Source organism: Rattus norvegicus, chromosome 16, assembly GCF_036323735.1.
Source record: "Rattus norvegicus strain BN/NHsdMcwi chromosome 16, GRCr8, whole genome shotgun sequence".
Lineage (NCBI taxonomy): Eukaryota > Metazoa > Chordata > Mammalia > Rodentia > Muridae > Rattus > Rattus norvegicus.
This window is the reverse complement of record NC_086034.1, coordinates 52061004-52071895: the sequence shown is the minus strand read 5'-3', so window position 1 is coordinate 52071895 and position 10892 is coordinate 52061004. Positions and strand designations below refer to the sequence as shown.

Sequence of the window (10892 nt, the reverse complement as noted above, 5' to 3'; positions counted from 1 at the left end):
CTGGCCCCAGATGTCTACTTTCTGATCTGACTTGCTGTGTGTGAGCAGGCTGTACCTCAAGCTCCAGCCGTGGCAGGTGGAACCACTCTGGCTGCTGTACTGCCTCTGGTGTAATGAATTGTACCCTTTGAACCAAGAATCAAGAGGAATCCTTCCCCCCCTTAAGCTGTCTTTTTCAAGATTTATTTTTATTTATGCATACGTGGGGGTGGAGGCAGAGTCCTGCGGAAGTGTTGTAGCCCCTGGAGCTGGAGTTACAGGCAGTTTTGAATCTCGCGATATGGAAATGAACTTGGGTCCTCTAGAAGATCAGCAAGCACCCTTCACCTCAGGGGCCTCCCTCCAGCCCCCCTTAAGTGGTTCCTGATCAGACAAGAAGATAGTACACTTGTTAAGGTCATTCCTGAGATATGAAGGGTAGGAGGGGTGCTCTATTTTAAGGTGCTGGGCTACTCATCTGGTTCAAAAGCTGGGATGACTCTTTACTCAGACCAACTCAGGCTATTCCTATTTTTCCTCTTCAAAACAAAACCACTACAAAAGGAGGCATAGAAGAAGCTGAACTAAGAAGGTTGGAATGCCACATCTTCCAGAACAGGAGTCAGGTTGGATCAGTGGGGGTCGCAGCAGTGTTGATGTAGCAGTGGAGAACTGAGATCAATAGCCACTGATTGACAGCTCTTTCTGTCCTGGCTTACTGGTGTCTAAAACAGCAAAGTCAGACACTGGGATGGTTAGGGCATTTTTAATCAATAAATCCAGCGTAGTAGGGAATAAAATCCAGGATGGACTGAAGGCTGCCTTGATTCGTACAAAGGGGCTGAGTGCTATAAAGGAGAAGGGAGGGACAAGTGGGGAGTAGCAGAGTCAGGAAAGTGAGACGTTACAGGAAGAAGGCTGCTGGTTCACTCCACACACACACCTACCTGGGTCTGTTAACTGGGACCTCCTGAAGGTGGGCACCCACATTCCCTGCTGGGACACAGGTGTCGGCCAAAACAGAGAGGAAGGATTCTGGGCAGCCTTGAGTTCTCTTCAGCAGGTGCTTGAAGTCTGGTTGGGTCAGCCCAGGCCTGGAGCTGTTAGAAATTACACCAGGTTTTACTCGAGGCCTTTCAGAGCAAGGTTAAGGTCCAAGTAGAGACGTATGGCTAGAGTTGGTCAAAGGAGCACTCTTCTCTGCCCCCTTCCTTTTGTCCCTCATGCAGAGGGTTACGATAGAAATTGTGAGCCAGGGGTTGGGTACCTCTGGTGGCCGGTGCCTAGGTGAACCTCTGAGAAGTTACGTCATACAATAGATCTAGCATAAGAGGTTTACTGGGAGAGGGGAGACAGGTGAGAACAAGAGGACAGATAGACACAGACAGGGAGACAAAGAGAGAGGGACAGAGAGACAGAGAACAGGAGAACCGGAGAGATGGATCCTGAATGGATAGGGCCCATTTATCCCCAGTACTCACCGGGCGGAAGCAGCTGCTAGGTCCCTGAGAGCACCAGTGGAATCGCTGTACACTAACTACCACAGAGTCTCTTCAAAGGTGATCCTCGGATCCTTTCTGTGGGGCTCTGAGTCTAAGCTAAGCTCACTGAACACCCATTTAGAGTTGTGTTGTGTGCGCTGTCCACGTGACTGGTGGATTCTCTTTGCTGAGGGAGAGCCATGGTCCACTTGTTGGGATGCTCAGGGAGAGGAGATTGTGTGTTACTAGGAGGTAATTAGGAGGCCCCTCAGAGATAGCCACACTCGGAGCTTAGCAGTGAGTTCACATCCTGGTTCTGTCCCTTACTGTAGACCAGCCAGTTTCCTCCTGTGAGCCTACATTTATTTACTCACCTATGAAATGAGGGAGAGACCTTTCTCTTTGGACTCGTGGATTAGGAAATCGTTGTGCCAGGTGAACAACGATTAAGGAGCAGTTAGTGAATATTCATTTCTTTATCTCTGGAGCAAAGTTCAAAAGGTGCTTGATTTAATAGACAAGTCAAATTCCAAAATTCTTGCATCTCTTAGTTGTCTGTGACCTAGAAAACCATTTTATTGAGGAAGAGGAGGTCTGCTGCCCAAGACCACTCCAAAACACCTCAGTCATGCAGATGCAACTCTGTGCTCCACATAAGCACAGATGTAAAAACTACTTCACTGATCTTTCAACATCCAGGATTTCCACACGTGAGAGGCGTGGTTCTGTGATGGGGTCCATGGTAAAGATCCTTCTGAGAACTTGCACTCCAAGCATGCGCGTTCTGCTCTCTCGCCTTTCCCTGAGGTTCTCTGTGAATCTCACACACCCTAGCGCCAGCCACGCCAATTTAGGTTCTCCTCCCTCCACTTGATAATTTTGTGAAGCGGGGAAATTCAGTTTCCCCCTCTGTGAAATGGATTAAGAACAGTGTGCTGCCCTCAAAGGTTCTCTTCTGAGGCTTTGGTGTGGAGAGGATAAAAATGGGTGGCAGAGATCGCGACAGGTCCTACACTGACCGCCACCGCGCGGTATTCCTCTGTGCTGCGGGTTCAGAAAATACTCGGGGCATCGACCTAATGAGAGACTGTGGGGGCGACACTGCCCTGCCTACTTTGGCCTTGGTTGTCTGAGGAGGTACCCAGTGCCAGACGGAAGGTAGACAAGGAGCAGGCTCACATGGCCTACCCACAGCCATACTCAACACTCTTCCTCACGGCAGACATAGCCAACGCCTGCGAACCCGGGGCGGGGGGTAGGGTAGGGGGCGGTTCTCTGCTGAGCCGCGTTTGCAGACAGCAAGTATGGAGCCAGGTGAAACAGACCTGTGGCTGGACACATTTGAAACTTCCCTCTGAAAAGCTTCCAGGGAGGTTTCTTAGCCCCCAAACTTCTAAGTACATTGACTAAAATTCACTAGTGCATATCTGATACTGAAGAAATCTCACAGGAATTCTCGGAGGGCCAGTCTACACTAGCAGTGACTAAGAACTGTACCCACAAGTAGATCTTTGCAACGGCTACTTTTGCTTTGTTTCACTGACTGTTTATTGTTGGAGGAGGGGAGAGATCCTAGAAAAGGCCTGCTCATTGATAATAGACTCCTGTGAGGTCTGGAAGTTCTGGTGGGCACCAGAAATGTGTCATTGATGGCTTTGTACCTGGCAAGTCAGCGTCGAACTCCCATCATCCACCTGTGCAGACGTTCATTCACAAACACATCCTCACTCTCTGTTGTCTGCTAGGTTCAGTGCTGAACAGGGTGCAGGGAGCAAAGCTGAAAGACCCTTGCCTGCCCCAGGGGACCAACGCTGTGGGTGGCGCAGGCATGCACCTGTCTCTCAGGAGCGATTCCAGAGTTTGAGGTACAGGTAGGAATCCACAAAAATGGAATGGGTCAAGGAAACAAAAGACAGTGGGAGAGAAAATGGAGGGCTGGAGGTAGAGAGGTCAAAGCTTGGAGGAATCTCCCACAAGGCTTCAGGATGTTACCATGGTTACTGGTTCCCAACTGCCAGCCAGCCTATTTATGTTAATCATTTTTGTGTTATCGTTGTCGTCGTCGTCGTCGTCGTCGTCGTCATCATCATCATCATCATCATTATTGTGCCAGTCATAAATGACAGTCTTTGGTGTTGTCCGGGTAAGTTAACTAAAATCCACTAGTGATCATTGACGACTTGAAAAAAATCTGGAAATTCTCAGTATTTGGTTTTCATTAGAAAATTAGGCATATTTTTTAAAAATCATATTTTGCAAGAAAATACTGGGAACTTTATTTGATCCTGTGAGGAATTTATCGGAATATGGATGGGAATCTAGAAAACAAAGCCCATATGCAGGCAGCAGCTGAAACGTTTTGGAATCTGTCTATTGAAGCTCCTTTATCTGGCATTAACTGGGTTAGAACTGAGGAATTCTCAAATCATCTTGGCTGCTCTGGGCTAGATGAGCAGTTCTAAACCTGTGGGTCGTGACCCCTTTGGGAATCATATATCAGACACCCTGCATATCAGATATTTGCATTATGATTCATAACCGTAGCAAAATTACAGTTATGAAATAGTGAAAGATAATTTTACGGTTGGAACTCACCACAGGAGAAACTGTGTTAAAGGGTCACAGCATTAGGAAAGTTGAGGACCACTGCTTTGGTTGAAGGCTGTGTCTGACCCATTTGTCTATGCTGTGCACCCAACCTCAAGTACAGAGCAGACAGGTGGTTGGGTATGTGTACGGGTAGATGAAATCATTCAAGCAAGGGTCAAATGTATAGATGGGTGGGTGGAGAGTTGATTAAAGAAGTAGAATCTGTACAGATCCTCACAATAATTCTGCCTAGAAAGAATATGAGGAATCCAGAGTGTATCCTAGAATGGGTGTGAGGCCATGGGATTTAGCAGGTAGGTAAAGCAGTAGCTTAGATAAGAGTGTGTATAGGGAGAGAGATAAAGCCAGGTTGATCAATTTAAGTTTGTAGACTTTTTATCCAATTGCTTCTATTTTTTATCGTGTGTGTGTGTGTGTGTGTGTGTGTATTTGCACATGCATGTGCATGTGCATACGTGGGGAGGGTGTATGCCCAAGTGCTTGCTTGCAGAAGCCAGAGGAAGATATCTGGTGTCTTTTTCTGTTGCTCTCCATCTTATTCCCTTAAGACAGGGTCTCTTGCTGAATTAAGACAATGCCATGCTGTTTTTGTTACTGTGGCTCTGTAATATAACTGGAAACCAGGGTTTCGAGTGGTACCTCCAGCCTTGTTTTTCGCTCAGGATTACCTTGGCTATCTTTTATACTTCCCTGTGAATTTTTAAATGTTTCACTTTTCCTTTAGGTTGAATCTGAAGCTCGCTGTTTGGGCTGGCTGGCCAGTGAACCCCCAGGATCCGCTCGTCTCTGCTCCATGACGTTGAGGCTGCAGACATCTGATGCCATGCTTGGCTTTTACAAGGGTGCTAGAGATTTGAGCTTGGGTTCTGGTGTTCGCACATGTACAAGCTTCTTACTGAGCCCTGTCCCAGCGTCTGTTCTACGGTGAAACAACCGAGCATGTAACTGGAGTCAGGGTGGAAAAGTTGTGTGACTGTTTGCAGTAGAACAAAGGAGTGTGGTCAGGGTGGAAAACTGGCTGAATTAAGCAATCGGTACAAGAATTTCCCACTTGTGACTTAGGGCCATAAACTACAGTGAGGCTTGGTAAGACAATGTTCACTGTGAGCATCCACTGCCCACGGTACTCTGTCAGCACATTTCCATGAAAGTATACCCCAAACATTGACCCCAATCCACCATCTTCCCCTGTATTCGACCTTCTCACCACGCGTTATCCTTGATAGTTTTGTCACTCCTGTCACGTCACATAGATGCACACACGCATGATCTTACAATAAGAGACAAACACATTTGTCTTTCTGAGGCTAGCTTAGTTCCCTTAACACAATTATTCTCGGTTGTTCAATCTTCCTGGGAATGTGACACTCTCTTGCCCTTTATGTCTAGGCAGACTCGTCATCTCTTCTACACGATGTTCCTTGGTGGCCACCTAAGCTGGCTCCCTAACTTTGCTGCAGTAAACATGGATAAGCCAGCATCTCTAGGAGTGTTTGGTTGGCACCTTTCTAGTATACGGAAGTGCTATAGCTGGATCATATGATAGATTTCTTTTTAATTTTTTTTTTTAGTTTTTTTAAGGAAACTCCATTCCAGTTTCCAGAGAGGCTGGAGTAGTTCATATCCTCACCAGCATTTGTTGGTTAGAGGCTGATGCAGAGGCCAGGGGAGGAATGCTGCTAATTGGCTAGCTCAGCTCACTTTCTTATAGAACTCAGGGCCACCAGCCCAGGGATGGCCCCACTCATGGTAAGTTGGGCCCTCGCCCACTAGGAAATGCTCTCCAGGATTGCTTACAGCGGAGGGCCCCGACTCTCAGACAACTGTGACTTGTGTCAACTTGATATAAAACCAGTCAGCACAAGCCTGAATATTTTCATGTGCTGATTGGCTATTGGCATTTTATCTTTTGAGAACGATTTTCTTTGTCCATTTATTGATTGTGTTGACCTTCTAGTTTAGTTGGCTTCTTCCTTTTTTTTTTTTTTTTACAAGTATTTATTCTTTCATTCTTTTTATTTTGTGGATGGTATTAGTGGATGGAGCTTGCTCTGTGTCACCCATGTAAAAACTCCCATGTAAGAGTGGAAGTTGGTTTTCTCTTTCTACTGTGTAGGCTCTCTGGATCCAACACAAGTCATTGGGCCAAACACCCAACCTGCCGTGCTCTCTTGCCAGCTCTCTCTCTGGGTTCTTCGAGTCGGCTGTGTGCTCTAAATATTAGTCTTCTGTCAAGCATTTAGCTAGCAAAGACTTTCTCCCAGTCTATAAACTTGTCTTTACTCTGTTTGCAGTTTTTATGTGCCTGTTGCTCCACTTGGAGTTAACTTATATACAGGTGAAGAGAAGGGGGCTCCAGTTCCACTCTTGTCCCATTGGTATCCAGTTTTCCAAACAGCATTTGCTGTCTTTTCTACAATGTTTATTTTCATCTTTTTGTCATAAGTCAGGTGGCTGTAGTTATACGGGCTTGTACTTGAGACTCCATTCTGTTCCATTCTGATGTGCCAATTGTGCTGTCACCACGTTTTCACACTGAAATATAACTTGGAACCGGATCCAGTGACACCTCCAGCATCTTCTGCCCAAGACTGCTTTGGGTATCCAGGATCTTTTTTGTGCTTCCATATAATTTTTTTATTCTATTTTGTTTTATGTGCATTTGGTGTTTTGCTGGTGTGTAAGTAGTGACGATAATCTCTCGTGCATTGTGTAAAAACATCACCGTAAATATCAATAAAAATCAGATAGCAAATAAGATAAGAGGAAGGACTAGAAGGTGGGAAGTCTGGTAGAGAGAGGAACTCTCAGAAAGAGTCAGAAGCAAAAAAAAAAAATCGACATCTGGACTCCAAGGAAGTTGGATATGTGAATCTGAGGAGAGGCAACCAGCCACGTGGCAGACAACGAACAGTGGGAACAGACTGAGTCATGAGCTTGTTGGGGAGCAAGCTTAGCTTAAGGCCTATATCCCTGTATGCTATACAATTATTTAAATAATGCTCTTTTTATTTCAATTTTAAAATTTGGATGCCAAGGAACACTCTGAATGTTTATGGCACCCTACAACTAGGCATACTTCTGCCTACGTGAAATAGAAAGATCCACATATTGGCATGATCCTGTCCAGGTATTTTATATGGAGAAGAGGGCATGTTTGTGTTTTTCCTACAGGATGCTGCAGGAGTGTGCCAACTGCTCGAGTGGTTAGTGAGATGTGCTGATCCTGGGAGCATGAAGATTCAGCTCTCCCGGTTCGGGTCCCTGGAGTCATTCCTGTGCCCTTGGAGGAAGATGAAGGATTCCCCCTCACCTTTGTTATCACAGATATTTCGGCATTGCTGCAGTCATTGTTACTGCCGCACGTGTCCCGTCCGACCACAGCCTGCGCTCCTACCCTCTGTGCACCGCTGCTTGCCGGAGAAGACTGGACTCCAGCTGTTACCCTTGCCCCTCCTCATTCCCCTGGCAACTGTTGCCCCTGTGACTGGTGTTGCCATTTTTCAGTCTGTGGCTTCACAAGAATGCCATCTGTGTGAAACTGCTGGAGACCAGGGAACTGTGCTCTGGTTATGTGGATCTCCAACATGTTCCATTGCCTGCTGGTTGTTCCAGAGAAGGATGGCCAATCCTGAACTGTCCTGGGAAAGACTTTGGCATTTTCGCTGCTATTGTAGCAGTCATTTACTGCTGCAGTCACTGGATCTGCAGTGTCTGGAGTTACCCTCTCCCAATCTATTGTTAGGCAAGCACAGTGGGTAAACTTTCTGGAGTAGTTGTTGACAAATGGGAATTCTAAATTTTAATACAGGAATGGCTTGACAATGACCCTCAGTGTTATGGCCCTCCGAGTTTCAGCCCTAGGGCACCGCACTAATCGGCCTTGTGCTTCTTATCATATGCACAAACAGCACTCCCAGTCCCGGGCAGCAACTAAGCAGGTGTTGTTCTCCTTGGTAGGAGACAAACCTTCTGCCCAAATTGGGCTCAGCCTTCACAAGAAGCAGTTAGCTGAGGATGGGGAACTCTTTGGGACCAGTCCTTGCCTAAGACAGGAAATTCTGAGACTGGCAGAATTTTCCAGAGATGGGAAAGAGGCTTGATAGCTCAAAGTGTCCTAAGACAGGCGCTGCTTAAAATTAATATAGGGGGACTTGCTTAATAAAAAAATAAAATAGGGGAACTTGTCAGAGCCTCCTGGGTCCCCTGTAGTGTTTTACCCCCCCCCCCCTGGTCAGGCCCTTCTGGGTCCCTTGCAGGGTTTGACCCCTGCTGAGCCCTGTTGATGCACATGGAAGCCTTTTGTTCCTAACGAGGAGCAGTCTGGCCCAGAGTGACACACCTGGGCAAAGGTCAATTCGTTCCTGTCTTTGTCTTCCCAGTCTTTTGTTTTTGAGATTTAGGCTGGTCTTCCTGGATTTCTCCCCAGTAAATTAGGGGCACCAATGTCTTGAACCGGGGTCTCCCACGGTGCTTCCCAGATTTTTCCACCTAGTCAACCTGGGGTAGATATTTGGAAAATAAAGCTACAGAAGGAGCATTCTTTCTTAACACGGATAACCCGCGCGTGTGTGTTTTTTAAATCTCGCAGGCTTACGCCCAGTTCTCGGTGCTGTGTTGGTGTGGGCATCGACAGGCCTAGGCACTTATACATAAATAAATGAGCCTCCGTGTAATCATTCGGGAACTGGAGTAGACATATAAAAAGCCCAAAGGGTTACCCATGCATGTTGTAAGATCAGATCTTGGCATTACAGACAGTTGTGAGCTGCCATGTGGTTACTGGGAATTGAACCCGGGTCCTCTGGAAGAGTAGGCAGTGCTCTCAACTGTTGAGCCATCTCTCCACCTCTTTCCATATGAATTTCAATACCTTTTTTGTGAAAAATGACATTGGAATTTTGATGAGAATGGCACTGGGTCTGTAGGTGGTCTTCGGAGCATAGCCATTTCACAGTAGCCATTCTTTCAATCTATAAGAGTGGAAGAAACCAGTTTCCCCTGCCACATTCAACTGCAGAGTATGCGGAAATGAATGTGCCACTTGGACTAAATCAGAGGTTCTTCTTACCAGGGAGTGACAAAGTAAAGGAGGACAGATATTGAATGTTTAGGCAAGGGAAGAGTTGGCACAATCTCTCGGGAGAGTGAGACCTGTGGAGGAAATATGAAATATGAAAGGGAAGAAAAGATGGATGTGGCAGTGAAGGCCGGTACTTGGGAGACAAAGGCTGGGAGGGTCAGAGGGTTGGGAGTTCAAGGTAATCCTTACATAATGAGTTGGAGACCAGCCTGGGCTACATGAGAATCTGTCTCGAAGAAAATGTAAAAGAGACAGAAGGCCATTAGGTGAGAGGGAGGACAGCCTAGAGATGGCAGGAACAGTAGATGGAAGGACTTAATCAAGTCAGTGGGTTACAGGCAAAGGTTAGAAGGAGCACTGAAGAGGTGAATAAATGATGGGGCAGAAGACATGCGGGGCAGTTGTGGGTCACAGCGTAGTAGTGTCTCAGGGTGAAGCATATGACAGCATTATCAGAGTGGTTTAGAAGAATTAGTGATATCAGTTGCTGGTGACTTCTAGCCCCTACCGACTTCTAAAATCAAGTCTTACAGGGGCCGGAGAAATGGTTCAGCAGTTAAGAGCATTTACTACTTCAATAGAGGCCCTGAGTTTCCTCTCACACCAGTCTGTAACTCCAGCCCTAAGAGGTCCAATGCCCACTTCTGACCTCTGCAGGCACCTGCACACCCACGGGATACACGTGCCGTGGTAATAACTGCTTTCCCATTCTGTGGTAAAACACAGTGAAGCCAGGCACCCTGTGTAACAGAAAGTGTTTGATCAGGCACATGGTTCACTGGGTTAGAGTCCATGACGGAGTGGCCTCAGGAACAACTGAGAGTTCATATCTCAAACCACAAGCAGGAGGCAGAGAACACACTGGCAACAGCATGAGTGATTTAAAATCTCAATGGTCCGAGTGACGAGATCATGTCTCCAACCAACTGAGGAACCACGTCTTCGAACGGAGATTTATGGGAGACATCTCAGACAAACACAAGTAAAAGATTTAAAAACTCTTTAAAGATAAAGTTGGATTGAAATGTCTATTTGCATATTTCCTGTTCTCATTTGAATTTTTCAGGGCAATATCAAACACAGAATATAATAGATTATCTATTTTGTCTCTTAAAGGAAAAGTATTATCCACATTACACTGACTTATTGTGTATTTTGTGCAGATTTTGAGTGACCATTCATGTTCTATGACAGTGACAAGGGACTGTGAGCCAAAGTTGTTTCCTATAATAAATATTCATGGTACAGAATATTAAAACTATGAAAGCAAACATGTCTACATCACAGAAAGTCCCTTTCTGCTAAGGTTTCAGATGACAGGATGGAAAAAGTATCTTTGTAAACACCACTGAACTACCCTATTTCATTGTAAGATGGGCAGGGGGACTGTCCTGTGGTCACCTAGGGCCGATGTATGTGGCAGAACACTCAGAATTCTTATTTCTGTGCTGGCTGTGAGTTCCAGCTGTGCTATGCCATTCCAACGTAAGGGAAGAAGGGTGTAAAGAAATACTTTGAGATCCACGTGCAGATGTCTGATGTCTTATCTCCGAGAAGACGGTTTTGAAGGTCCCTTCTGCTCCTGTAGCTGAACTGCTGCCATGAGAATTCTCGACCCCAATGACCAGCTAATCTTCTCACATTACTTACAAGACCACAGACAAGTCAGAGTGTTCTCATTACTGTCCAAATGTTCATTTACTTCTGGATCTTGTGAACTTTCAGGATCGTAATCGGAA

The 10892-nt window shown here is 46.1% G+C and overlaps 2 long non-coding RNA genes across 3 annotated transcripts; one reads left to right on the top strand and one right to left on the bottom strand.

Annotated features, from left to right (window-relative positions):
• Positions 1–731: 731 nt before the first annotated feature.
• LOC120097410 (uncharacterized) lies at positions 732–3462 on the bottom strand. Of its 2 annotated transcripts, XR_005494778.2 has the most exons (3): positions 1461–3462; positions 927–1079; positions 732–827 (listed from the first exon to the last, which is right to left on the bottom strand). It is a non-coding gene; the product is annotated as an uncharacterized LOC120097410 (long non-coding RNA). The 2 variants fall into 2 exon arrangements; XR_010058393.1 differs by having other exon boundaries at positions 927–1839.
• LOC102551895 (uncharacterized) lies at positions 3426–8627 on the top strand. Its single transcript, XR_360468.5, has 3 exons — positions 3426–3603; positions 4795–5156; positions 7245–8627. It is a non-coding gene; the product is annotated as an uncharacterized LOC102551895 (long non-coding RNA).
• The last annotated feature ends 2265 nt before the right edge of the window (positions 8628–10892 follow it).